The sequence below is a fragment of the Pan troglodytes genome, chromosome 10 (assembly GCF_028858775.2).
Source record: "Pan troglodytes isolate AG18354 chromosome 10, NHGRI_mPanTro3-v2.0_pri, whole genome shotgun sequence".
Taxonomy (NCBI): Eukaryota; Metazoa; Chordata; class Mammalia; order Primates; family Hominidae; genus Pan; species Pan troglodytes.
The window spans coordinates 134,730,919-134,745,107 of record NC_072408.2 but is presented as its reverse complement, the minus strand read 5'-3'; the positions used below and the strand labels follow the sequence as shown (position 1 = coordinate 134,745,107).

The window sequence follows — 14,189 nt, the reverse complement described above, 5'->3', positions numbered from 1 at the left end:
GAGAGGCAGGAGAATTGTTTGAGCCCAGGAGGCAGAGGTTGCAGTGAGCCGAGATCCTGCCACTGGACTCCAGCCTGGGGACAGAGCCAAACTCTGTCTAAAGAAAAAAAAAGATATAATTCACATAACATGCAATTCATTGCAATGCAATTGGCTTTTAGTATATCCACAGAGTTATGCATTCATCACATGACCAATTTTAGAACATTTTCATTACCCTAAAATTAAACCCCACAGCATTTAGCTGTTGATGCAGGATTTTTCTCTGCCCACTTTGCCAGACTCGTGGAAGGGATGCCCATCTACTCAGTCTGCCATGCTCAACCCTCTGCAGAAGGGAACAAGTGAGTGAGCAACAACGAGATCTGGCTGACTGCTTTGGGCGTCAACACAGGAGCAAGCTCTGAGTGAGACCTGGGGCCAGTCCAGGCATGTCACCTTGAGGGGAATGTGGCAGCGCCCAGGTGAGGGTGCCCATGACCCTGAAGCCCGAGAGGAGGTGTTGCAGAGCTCCTTTAGTTCAGCCGTCCACAGGGTGTTAGCAGCTCAGTTGGCCCCTTGCCTCATCCATGGGGTGGTTGCCCTCTGCCAGCAAAGGCAAAGGGCTTGTGTGACAGCCTTTCTGGGTACCCACACTCAGTGGGTCCTGAGCTCTTGTCTGACATCCAAGAAGAATGAAGTCATGCAGACAATTGAAGGATGGTGGAGGTGGAGAATTTTATTGAGTGAAGAAAACAGCTCTCAGTGGAGAGGGAAGCTGGAGAGGGGACAGGAAGGGCAGGTCATCTTCCCTGAAGTCAGGTTGTCCCTTCCCCAGAGTCAGGTTGTCTCTTCCCTAAAGTCAGGCCATCTCCTTCCCTGAAGTCAGGCCATATTCTCCTCTACTGACTGAGTCTGGGAACTTTATAGGCACAGGATGGGGAGTGTGTGCTGATTGGTTTGTGAGTATGCAAAAAAGGTTAAAATGAAGACACCATCCAAAGGTTGGCATGATATTGTAGAAAACCAATTAGGCAAGGGTAGCTATATGTAAAATAGGTGAAGGGTGGGCATGAATCAGAGGAAAGTGTGCCAAACAGGAAGACAAGTTCTCAATCCAGTCCAAGGATTTAACTTGTAGCCTGGCTTTCAGGCTTTCAACTGTCTTCGGCTTGGAGATGGGGTCATGGGCTCCCACCCCTGTCTGTCTGGGCATTTGGCTGCCTCCTGCTGCTATCACTGTCACTCCCAATCTTCTCATTCACTCATCACTCCTGCCCTAAATAACCATTAATCTACATTTTTCTCTAGATTTGCCTAATCTGGATCTTTCATACACATGGAATCATATAATAAGTAATTTTTTGTGACTGGCTTCTCTCACTTAGTGTAATAATTTAAAGATTCTTTCCTGTAGCATAAATCAGTGTTTCATTCCTTTTCGTTGCTAGGTAATATTTCACTGTATGGATATATGATTTTATGTATCTTTCAGCTGATAGGCATTTGGGCTATTTCCACACTTTGGCGATCATGAGCAATTCTGCTATGAATATTTATGCCCAAGGTTTTGTGTGGATACATGTTTTCATTTCTATTGGGACATAAACAACTCTTTTAACTTCTTGAAGGACTTCCAGGCTCTTCCAAAGTAACTGCAGCTCAAAAACATGCAGGGCTTTGTTTTTGTCACTGCTGGATCCCCAGTGTCTAGAACAAAGCTTGACACATTACAAGCCTCACAACACATGACTTGAGTAAAACAAGTAAATTCCACATCTTGTATTCCTGAACACTAACATGTAATATCAACATTTTTCATGCATTCTCTTGGAAATTTAAGCAAGAATTGCACAAGGGATTTTGAAAACTAAACACTTCTCATTTTAAAATGGAAATAAATACCTACCTTCCAATAGAGTTATTACAAGGCTGAAATGTGGTTATATACATGAAAGCGATTTGAAAATTACCAAGTATTATAGAAATGCCAGTTGCTGTTACTATTTTTATTCAAGTTGTTTTTGTTAGGATTATCACTCTTCCTGTTCACAGTCCAGAACCAGACTCAAAGGCACTGAGTCACTTCCACAGTTATATTTGTTCCCTTAGTGTTTCTTGGCAGTGGGGTATGCAGCTATATTGGTAATATTTGCTCAGTTTATTCATACTGATTGCATGCATAATATAGATTGCCCTAAGACCACTCTCCTTGGGGACTGATATTTGCCAATCTCCCCTCCAAATCTATTCCTAACCCTAGTGCACCCTGCACTACTCTAACCTGTAGGCTGACCTTTTCATATCGCAGCACCTGGCTTCCTCTGCTCTCTGGCTTCTGGTTAGATTTTCTGATTGGAGACGCTGGGTTTTCAGGGTCAAAAGAAGAGAGAAGTCAAGAGATTTATTACCCTCCCTCTCTCCCTGCTCTCCAAGACTTGGCATCGTCTGTGTTCCTTTTATGGAGGCCACAGCTTCCATGGCTTCAAATGCCAAGGTCTTCTTAATGCCAAAGCTCCTGTATGGTGTGGCAACTGTCCCCTCCTCTTGTTCCTTTGGTTGGAGTAGTGGTATGGAGTTAGTGTAATGGCTTCCCACTGTTGCTAGGTCCTGGGTGCAGTGCCATCTCCCATTTATTTAATGTTGTCCAATCTATTTAAGTACTATCTTTATTAAATTTATTAAATTCAATCCCATTTTGAGTGTACCATGTGTTTCCTGTGAGGACCCAACTAATAAACGAATAATAATAATAATAATAAATAACACTTACTTTGCACTCTTTACATGCCAGGTTCTACGGGGTGCATTCACACACAAGCTGGTTCACTTTGTCCTCACAGTGACTGAATGAGATAGGCACTCTTTCTGTAATTCCCATTTTGCAGATGAAGAAACTGATCCTCAGAGAGCACCCCTGACTCCCACCAGGTCATACAGCTAGTAGCTAGCAGAACCAGCATTTAAACCTCCTTGGCTTGCATATAGGATCCATGCTTCAGCCCATCTGTGGGGTTCCAAGTTATGACATGAGAATGGCTCAGGCTGGTGACTTTCCCAAGCAAAATGTTGGCAGTGGGATCCATGACACTATTTAGCTTTTATTATTCATCATTAATTGTAAGAGTGCATGTTCAATGTCACTAGCTGAGGTTCTCAAGCTTGCACAGGGAGACTTTCAATTAATCCACTAAAAAAGCTCTTTGTGCCACAACTAATGCATGCCTATTAATGTGTGATTACTGTAGAAGGCCCAGTGTTCTTTGTCTGAGACGATGTGAAACTGACCAGGAGCGGGGATGATTTAGACACAATCAGAGTGCATTACACAAGCTCATTTTCACGTTAATAGGAACAATAAAAGACTTCTCACCATATTTACACCCAGGCCTTCTCATATTTTAGAATAAAAGCAGGTTATAAAAGAAGTTGTTCTACACAGCACATTTACTATTTTCCAGAGCTATCTGCAGCTTCCTGCAGTGCTGGCAGAATGCAAATAGCCCCCATAATTTGTTAGGGATTTTTAAAATACATGTGCAGTAAATTAGATTGATTAATAGCTTTATTAAATTGTATGAGTCACAATTTTAGGGTTTAATAACAACGCTCACATATTAAGAAATTGTTCTTTGCAAGGAACTGTTCTAACATATATATATATATATATATATATACACACACACATATATATGCCTTAACTACTTCCATCCCATAATAATCTTATCATGTAGGTCATATTTTCAGCCCCATTTCACAGACAAGGAAACTGAGGCACAAAGGTGTTATTTAGCTGGGATACAGATGTACCACTAGGAGGTGAGCACAGGTTTATTAGACAGACTTCAATATCCAGGCTCCTACCCTTTATGCAAATCTCCCATTAGGGCTTCCACTCACTTTATAGATGTCATTTTTTTTTCAATTTGGCTGCACAAATACTTCTGGACTCATGAGCCTGAAGGGTGAATTGAGCTGTGATTTCTCTCAAATGTGTAAGTGAAGTAACTCAGGAATGGAAAACCAAATACCGTATGTTCTCACTTATAAGTGGGAGCTAAGCTATGAGGATGCAAAGGCATAAGGATGACGTAAGGACTTTGGGGACTCAGGGAACATCGGGAGGTGGAGTGAGGGATACAAGACTACATATTGGGTGCTGTGTACACTGCTAGGGTGACGGGTGCACTAAAAGCTCAGAAATTACCACCAAAGAACTTATCCATGTAACTAAACAAAAAAAATATCTATCAGTTTTTTAGTCTTATGAGCCTGCCTCTGGCTGCAGTTTTGTTGCCTTGCTATAATTTGACAGGCAATGCCATTTTTGTTAATTCCTAAATGGCTCGTAATTGGGATATTAATTCTCACTTTAACCTGATGGTTATTTGTGTGTTTGGACATTTATTTTCCTTATCATTTCTACTTATAGTTCATGAATATTAGAGAATGCCTGGCCTTTTAATAGTTGAATTTTTAAATTCTTTCTTTGAGATAAACACTATAATAAAGTTTTCTAAGTGTTAAAAAAACCCAACACAGAGGTACTGTCTTGAGTGAACATTCTCTGGCTCTCAGCATGCAGTGAACAGACCAGGAGCACACTGGCCAGCAGATGTCAGGAGTTCCTCATGGAAACCTAGGCTCTGGGCTCCGGACTGAATTCCGTGGGAGAGTAACAATAAACAGCTGGCCTGTGAAGCCCCTCTCCTCAAGGCCAAATCTCCCTCACATGACCCCAAGATACGATCAGGTACTTGGAGTTCTAGAAACACAACTAAGCCTAACCGGATCAAAGACAGGGCCTACAGCAGTGATGGAAATACTAAATAGTGGTTGTATTTTTGTATCTTCCATGACTTGCATCTGATGAGCCCTAAATGTCTCAGGGAGAATGGCTTATAAATGCCGGGTGAGACAAATGACTCTCATGCTTTGCTTTTATGACTAAATTATAGTAAAAACAATCGACTCTGCAGGACTCCAGTTCCTACTTTTTCCTATTTGACCATTGTTCTGTTTGGATTACGAAAAGGTTAATGGTGATGGAGATATGTGTGACGATGCCAGTTACCATGTATTGAGTGCTCGCTAGGGGTTAATTGCACGTTGAACAAATATGAGTAGTTTCTATTTAATCCTATAGCAGTTCCTCATATATTTATTGTAAACAATTAAAAATACAGTGATATGGTTTGGCTCTGGGTTCTCACCCAAATGTCATCCCAAATTGTAATCCCCACATGTCAAGGGAAGGAGGTGATTGGATCATGAGGCTGGTTTCCCCATGCTGTTCTCATGATAGTGAGCGAGTTCTCATGAGATCTGGTGGTTTTATAAACGGCAGTTTTCCTGCACTCACACTTCTCTCTCCCGCCACCATGTGAAGAAAGTCCTTGCTTCCCCTTCGCCTTCCGCCATGAGCGTAGTTTCCTGAGGCCTCCCCAGCCATGTGGAACTGTGAGTCAATTAAACCTCTTTCCTTTATAAATTACCCAGTCTCAGGTAGTATCTTTACAGTAGTGTGAAAACAGACTAATAGACATAGATTTAAAAACATAAAGCAGAATACATATAGAAGCATATAATCAATGTCACCCAAAATAACCACCTTTTGAGGCTAAACCATTTAGGTGCAAGCACATTGAGAATCATTCTATCTTCTCAATGATTTTAAACTTTTATAAAGTCTTTTTATCTCTAGTTGTACATTTTATCTTAAAGACTAATTTGTCAGATATTTTTCTGGACACAAAAGCTTTCTTCGGTATGGCTTGCATGGTCTAATTTTTTCAATCTTCCTCTGTCTCTGTTTGAAGTGAATCTCCTATAAATATACATTTATTTTAATCCAAAGAGATGCTTATATTTGTTTTGTTAGATTCAGTCTCCTTATACGTAATGCAATTCTTAATATATTTGGGCTGTCAGCTTACTCTGCTTTTGTTTTTCTGTTTGTCTTGCCTGTTTTGTCTTTTCTTATTCCAAATTAGAAAATGTTTATTTACATATTTTCCCTATGAATTAGGAAATTATAAATAATATTACTCTTTCTAAGGGATTATCTTAAAGATTGCAATATGGATAAGTGACATATTAAAGGTTACATTAATTGTGGCTTTTCTTCTTTTCCAGGAAAAAGCAAAAATCTTAGAATTGTTTAACTTCATTTATGCACTTTTTGAATTAAATGCCATTTTGCCATGCATGCTAATTCTGTTTATGTGTGCATTAAATTTCTCACGTGATTATTGGAATTTGTGTTACTGTTTTATGTGGTCATTATTCATTCTGCATATTCACCCTTTGTGATGATTTAATTCCTTCTTGGTTTTTTGTTATTGTTATTGTTTTGGGGTTCGGTGTGTGTGTGTGTGTGTGTGTTTTGGCCAAGATTTGGGATTATTTCATTCTTCCTAAATAACAACCCTTGATATTTTCTTTAATCTGGGTCTTCTGGTAACAAAGACAGTTTCTCTTTGTCTGAAATGTCTTTATTTCACTATCATTCTTAAAGAATATTTTTGCTGAGATACTTTCAATTATTTTGGTTGAGAAGTCACCTGTCAGTCTACACATTTTTTCCCTCTAATTGGAAAGATAACAATGAATTTTAAAGAACTAGACTTTAGTTCTGGAGGGACATGGCTGAGAATCCTGGCTCTGCTATAACTAGTGACTGCCTCAAGCTTTCACACCTGTGAAATGGGGATAACAATATCTCCCTTGCTGTGATTTTGTAAAGACTGGAGATAAATTATTATTATTTTTTAGACATGTGGCCTAATGGGCACTTAAAATAATAACAATATTATTATAAATGTTAATAAGTTAATAACTTTCTTATAAATCCTTCTTGTTCAGAAAAACAAACATCTGTATAGCCCCTGCACATAAGAGCAAATGGACCAAATTTGATATTGTAAAAATGATCAGATTGGATATTTTAAAATTATTCTTACTACTAAATTCTTTTCATTCAAGTCTTGCTAACCCTTTTCTCTTCAATCTTTATCTCCACCATAAAAGCTCTCCTCCTGTTAATACATAAAGGGTGGAGTGTGGGCACCAGAGCACGTGCAGGTTCACGTGAGCACAGGAAGGTCACAAAGAAGGGGAAGGCCACACACAACCTGATTTGGTTGCAAGACAAATTTTCTATCAGAAACTCATTAGTAGGCTGAATGCGGTGGCTTATGTCTGTAATCCCAGCACTTTGGGAGGCTAAGGTGGATGGATCACCTGAGGTAAGGAGTTCGAGACCAGCCTGGTCAACATGGTGAAACCCTGTCTGTACTAAAAATAACAAAAATTAGCCGGGCGTGGTGGCAGGTGCCTGTAGTCTCAGCTACGCATGAGGCTGAGGCAGGAGAATTGCTTGAACACGGGAGGCAGAGGTAGCAGTGAGCTGAGATCGCGCCATTGTACTCCTGCATGGGCAACAAGAGTGAAACGCTATCTCAAAAAAAAAAAAAAAAAAAAAAGGAAACTCATTAATGCTGGCTCAGAAGTTCTGACAACATTACCTTTGTTTTTATAGGTTCTTACAGTAGAGATAAGTTTGCAAAGGCCAGTGTTTGCATATTTTTCTAATAATTAATTCCTTTCCTAATACCAGATGTGATCTCAATCATTCCATAATGTCACACATTTTATTAGCTTTGTCTCTCATATAGGGATTACTTATTTGTTTTTTAGAAGGGCTGAACGAAATTGAAGTTTAATTCCTTCGCACGTGGCCTGTAAGAGAGTCACCATTCTTACTGAAGCTGAGAAGGAAGTTCAAGAATGAGAAGGAAAACTATCTCTGATCTTCTCCAAAGACGATAATTTATTTACAGCTGTCTCTTCTCTTGTCTTTACCTTTATTATTAAACACACACAGGCACACGCACGCACACACGCACACACACATATACACACTTGCACACCACACGCACACACATGCACACCACACGCACACACACATACACACACGGTTTCTTTTGTTCAATCATTCAAATGGTTTCACTGTTTCCTTGGTTTCTTCAAAGATTCCGTGTTGGTTTTATTGGTTCTCTCAATTGCCCCTGTGATTTCCTTTGAACTAATTTCTCTATTTCTAATTCTTTTCTTTTTTCTACTCACTGTTGCTCTTTTGTTCTATTTTTTAAAATTCTCACTTCCAGAATGCATGTATGGTGATGTGTCCTCTACACACCGTTTCAGTGCCTGTCCCAGGATCTGTCGGCCTTGTTTTCATTGTGGTTCAACTCTAAATGTTTCTCATTTTTATTATAGTTTCCTGTTTTATATAAATTCCAAATCTATGAAGATTTGGTTTACTTTTAATATTTTCTGATTTAAAAATGTGTTTTCAGCACTTTGGGAGGTTTGAGGCAGGGGGATCACTTGAGCCCGGGAGTTCAAGACCAGCTTGGGCAATATAGCAAAACCCCATCGCTACAAAAAATACAGAATTAGCTGGGTGTGATGGCATGGCCCTGTAATCCCAGCCACTTGGTAGGCTGAGGTGGGAGGATCACCTAAGCCCAGGATATTGAGGCTGCAGTGAGCCAATGTGGCACCACTGCACTCCAGCCTGGGTGACAGAGTAAGAACCTGTCTCAAATAGAAAAAAAAAAAAGTCTTCATAGAGGGGAACAACGCACTCTGGCCTACCAAAGGGTGAAGGATGGGAGGAGGGAGGGAGTCAGGCAAAACAACGAATGGCTATTAGGCTTAATACCTGTGTGATTATAAAATAGTCTATACAACAAACCCCCATGATGCAAATTTACTTATAGAATAAACCTGCACATGCAACCCTGAACTTAAAATGAAAGTTAGATAAATAAATAAATAAAAAGAATATTTATACAGATTAAATCAACTGCTCAAAAAAGTGTTTTGTTTTATATTGTTTAAAGATTTTTTATATCATTAGAAATGATATTTTGTGTTTAGAGGAAATGCATATTCTTTCATTTAAGGGAATGGGTTGTATATAAGTCCTTTAGTTAAAATTTGCTCAACTAGTGCTTATTCTTACTCATTTACATCGTTTGGCACATCAACTTCCAAGTAAGGTATGATAAACCTTCCTGCTCTTATAATTGTTTGTCAAATTCACCTGATATTTCTGACAATACATATAGCAACTTACATTTAAATTATGTTCTTAGTTACTTACAATTTTAAATTTCTCACAAACTTGTAGGTTGTCTCTTACTCATTTAGTATTCTATTTGTATCGAGAACATTTTTGCCTAGAATACTATTTTCTCTGATATTTAATAAAACTTTATCAGCTTTTCCCTGGTTGGCATTTATTGTACATACTTTTCCCATTAGTTTTCTGGTATTTTGTCTATATCATTGTATTTTTTTCTTCAACTTTTATTTTAAGTTCCTGGGTGCATGTGCAGGATGTGCAGGTTTGTTACATAGGTAAACGTGTGCCATGGTGGTTTGCTACTCAGATCATCCCATCACCGAGGTATGAAGCTCAGCATCCATTAGCTATTCTTTCTGATGCTCTCCCTCCCACTACCTCCCCCTCCAACAAGCCTCCGTGTGTGTTGTTCTTCCTCATGTGTCTATGTGTTCTCATCATTTCAGCTCCCACTTATAAGTGAAAACATGCGGTGTCTGGTTTTCTGTTTCTGCGTTAGTTTGCTGAGGATAATGGCTTCCAACTCCATCCGTGTCCCTGAAAAGGACATTTACAACTGTATCTTTAAATGACTTTTGTACTATGCTTGATTTTTAAAATCTAAATATTAGGACACTGTAACATAATTTCAAATTATACGTACTTAACCACCATAAACTCAAAATACACAATGCCAAATTGTTAGAATTATATATTATTATTATTACTTGGAATTTTAGCATCACTTGATTTTTAATATTTGTACATTTAGTTATCATTAAATTTATCATAATTCTTATTTTCTCACACACACACATATATATACACACATATACACACACACACACACACACATATATATATATTTTTATTTTTATTTTTATTTTTATTTTTTTTTGAGACAGAGTCTCTCCCTGTTGCCCAGGCTGGAGTGCAGTGGCACAATCTCGGCTCACTGCAACCTCTGCATCTTGGATTCAAGCAGTTCTCCTGCCTCAGCCTCCCAAGTAGCTGGCACAGGCCACCATGCCTGCCTAAGTTTTTGTATTTTTAGTAGAAATGGGGTTTCACCATGCTGGCCAGGCTGCTCTCAAACTCCTGACCTCATGATCTGCCTGCCTCAGCCTCCCAAAGTGCTGGGATTACAGGCGTAAGCCACCACACCTGGCCACTATTTTATATTTTTAAAGCTTGCTTGAATTTACTCACCAAGTGCTATCTAGACACGGGCTTAGAAAAATTCTGCTTGGGGTTTTGATGTAAATTCTTGAATCTGAAGGTGCATTTTAAAAAAATGAACTTCAGATCATGCTTAGATTAAGCTCTTCAAATGCTGCGTCTCTTCGTCCTTCTTCTCTCTCCTTATGGAACACCTGCCTATTTTATCCTTCATGTCTCTTAACTTCTGTGGAATATTTTTCAGGGCTTTGTCTCTCTGTGTTCTGGGCAATTTCCTTAAATCTATGTTCCAGTTTGTTTGTTCTGTTTTCTCCGAAGTCCTTGCTCTTTAAAGAGGAAAAATACATCTCTGTGTCTGTCTATGTATACCCCGTACCTATATCCACCTACACCCACTCCTGCATCTAAATGTGTATATTCACATAGAGGTACATGTATGGGGATACAGTTATTCTCCATTATCTGCAGAAGATACAGCCCAAGACCCTCAGTGTATGTGTGAAACTGCAGATAGTATAAACCTTACATATAGTATGTTTTTTTCTATACGTATATAACTATGATAAAGCTTAATTTATAAATTAGGAAGTTGGATATGGTGGCTCTTGTCTGTGATTCTAGTGCTTTGGGAAGCAGAGGCAAGAAAATTGCTTGAGGCCAGGAGTTCGAGACCAGCCTGGGCAACATAGTGAGACCCTATCTCTACAAAAAATTAAAATTGTAAAAGTATAAATTAAGCACAATAACAGACTAGCACTAACAATTAATAGTAAAATAGAACAATTTTAACAATATACTGTAACACAAGTTTTATGCATGTGGCTTCTCTCTATCTCAAAATACCTTACTATTTTTGAACTGTGGTAACTAAAATCAATGAAAGCTAAGCCCCAAATAAGGGGGCCCTACTGTGTACATATAGGAATAATTAAACAAGTTTAAAATAACATCATTACTAGCAATAATTACAGTGGTTAACACACAGCTTGGGAGTCACACTGTCTGAGCCATTCTATAAATGTAATAGTAGCATTATTATTACTTAAAATTTTCTAGGGCCAATTATGTGTCTTGCACACGTTATGCAAAACACTCATTGATTTCCTTACAAAACAATTCTGAGGGCGATGCCACTGTAGCGCTTATTTTAGAGAGGAGAAAACTGAAGTGCAAAGGATCTGTAATTCAGCCCAGCTCACCCAGGTAGCAAAAAACAGGGCTGAAATTTGAACTGAGTGTGGCCAGAATGCACAGCCTGCCATGCCAGAGTCCTGCACCCAGTAGATCATCAGTGGAAGCTGGCTTGATTAATGAAACAATGAATGAATCATTACCAGTCACATCTGCCATTTCCTGGGAACCCGCAGTCAAGAAATTGCAGGACTTCAGGGGAGCCATCATACACTCACAATACTGATAGGCAGATTGGATTGTTCCCTCTTATGAAGATTAAAAAATGGAGGCCTTGGAGGCGTGGAAAGACTTTGGCCACAGCCATGTATCAGTAGAACCAGATTTTGGAGTCCAGATTTTCCTGAAGGAGGCAGAAGAGAGAAATCATTTCTGTGATTGTCTCCCTTCTTGGCCACACCCCAACTGAGTTGCTTCTGGAATATGTAGGAAGAGCAAGGTCCATAGAAATATAATTCTGGGGAGGGGAGGGCAGGCTGTGTCCACAGCAGTGACATCATGAGAGGCATGCACCAACAGCAACAGCACAGAACACGGGGTGTGTGGAGGAGACAATCACCTGTGAGCAGACCTCATGGAATGTGCTCAAAACAGACTTAGTGTGTTAAGCCATTTTTACATTACTAAAAAGGAATATCTGAGACTGGATAATCTATAACGAAAAGATGTTTATTTGCCTCACAGTTTTGCAGGCTGTACACAAAGTATAGTGCCAGTATTTGCTTCTGATGAGGACCTCAGGAAGCTTACAATCATGGCGGAAGGCTAAGGGGAGCCAGGGCATCACACAGGGAGGGTGGGAGCAAGAGAGAGAAGGAGCGAGGCAGTGAGAGAGTGAGAGGAGACCAGGCTGTTTTCAACAATCAGCTCTTCTGTGAACTCACTCATCGCCAAGGGAATGGTGCTAAGCCATTCATGAGGGATCTGCCACCACGATCCAAACACCTCCCTCCAGACCCCACCTCCAACACTGGGGCTCCCATTTCAACATGAGACTTAGGGGGGAAAACGTTCAAACTATAATTACCCAGGATGGCATAGGCTACGCCTTCCTTGCCAGGGTTCAGGTGTCAAAGAGGAAACAGGGAAAACACAGGCAGTGGTGTCCAATGGCTAGGCCTACAGTGTGTTTGTGCAGGGGGAAAGGACAAGGGCAGGCAGGAGGGGCAAGATGTAGGGAAAGAGATGCAGAAAAGCCCTTTCTCCTATCAGAACCTCTCTGGAAAAAAAATAATGTATTGATTCTGAGATTCCCATTTCTGTGCTTTATGTGTGTGTGTGTGTGTGCGTGCGTGTGTGGTCTTCTCATATCGCCTCTGATTTCTCTTTGCAAAGGAAAACTGAAGTCTAATGGTGCAAACGCAGTGGCCTTTGCAAAGTTTTAAAGAATAATGATGTTGATGATTCTCTTGTTAGCCCAACATTATCTTTGTTCAGATTTCAATTCATGAGGCACGTATCCCAGGGGCCCAACCCAAACAAAAGAAAAGCTTCACAATTAAAGTCTTATTAAGAGAAATCAAAATAGGCCAATGAGATTTTTTTCTTTAGACCCTTGAAAGTGAAAGACTGACAATGCACTCTGAAATGGTGCTGTCTCTGCTTGCATAATTTTCAAAAGCATAGTCACCCCATCTGCAATGATACTTCATCTGCAAACCGTTAAGTATGTATCTCATTTTGTTCCATAATAAGAAACCAAAGACATACTTAAAGTTGCTTGGAAATAAGGATGAGTACTTCAGGAGCCCTAAGTGGACAGAGATAAATAGAGTTGATATTTCTCACACTTCTTGCCGAAGAAGAATAAAGAATGCACATCATTCCTTGTACAAAGACAACCATTGATGTAGCAGTTTTCCAAGGGCTAAAAAGCATTACTTTAATCCATATATAATGAGTCTTTTCTCCGTGTCAGGTGCTGTTTTAAGGTCTGAGATGCAGAGGGGGCACAGTCTCAATCCCCTTTGAGACTAATGTCACACAGCGGACATGCGCCCTCTGCACGATGGGGGCCTAGAAGATGAGTCTGTGTTTGATGGAACAGATTATTTCTTTCTCATTGAGTTGATAACCTGTATTAGCTCCTTTCGCTGCTGCAACAAATTACCACTAGCATAGTCTTACAACAACACACATGTATTACCCTCCAGTTCAGAAATCTAAAATGGGTCTTACTGGATTTGCAGGTGAAGTATCACTGCAGATGGGGTGACTATGCTTTTGAAAATTATGCAAGCAGAGAGAGCACCATTTCAGAGTGCATTGTCAGTCTTTTCAATTTCAAGGGTTTAAAGAAAAATCCTCACTGGCCTATTTTGATTTCTCTTAATAAGACTTTAACTATGAAGCTTTTCTTTTGTGTGGGTTGGGCCCCTGGGATATGTACCTCATGAATTGAAATCTGAACAAAGATAATTTTGGACTAACAAAAGGATTATCAACATCATTATCCCTTAAAGGTGTCTTCAAGTCTCAGTTTCTTCTGAGGCTCTCAGGTAGAATCTATCTCCTGGCTGTTTTCCACGTCCAGAAGCTTCCAGTGTTCCTTTGCTCATGTCCACATCACTCCTATCTCTGCTGCCTTTATCACAGATCCTCTCACTCTGACCCTCCTTCCTCCTTCTAATAAGGATATGTGTGATTCCAATGGGTCTGCCAGGATAGTCCGGGACAAGCTCCCAGTCTCTCCATTAGATTAACTCTC

General features: G+C 39.8%; 2 long non-coding RNA genes across 5 annotated transcripts in view; one reads left to right on the top strand and one right to left on the bottom strand.

Annotated features, from left to right (window-relative positions):
* The window catches only part of LOC112205021 (uncharacterized), a 207,468-nt gene that overhangs the window by 53,515 nt on the left and 139,764 nt on the right, over positions 1-14,189 (top strand). The gene's annotated exons all lie outside the window — the stretch shown is intronic.
* LOC100609891 (uncharacterized) overlaps positions 1-14,189 on the bottom strand; it is a 44,859-nt gene that overhangs the window by 29,512 nt on the left and 1,158 nt on the right. The gene's annotated exons all lie outside the window — the stretch shown is intronic.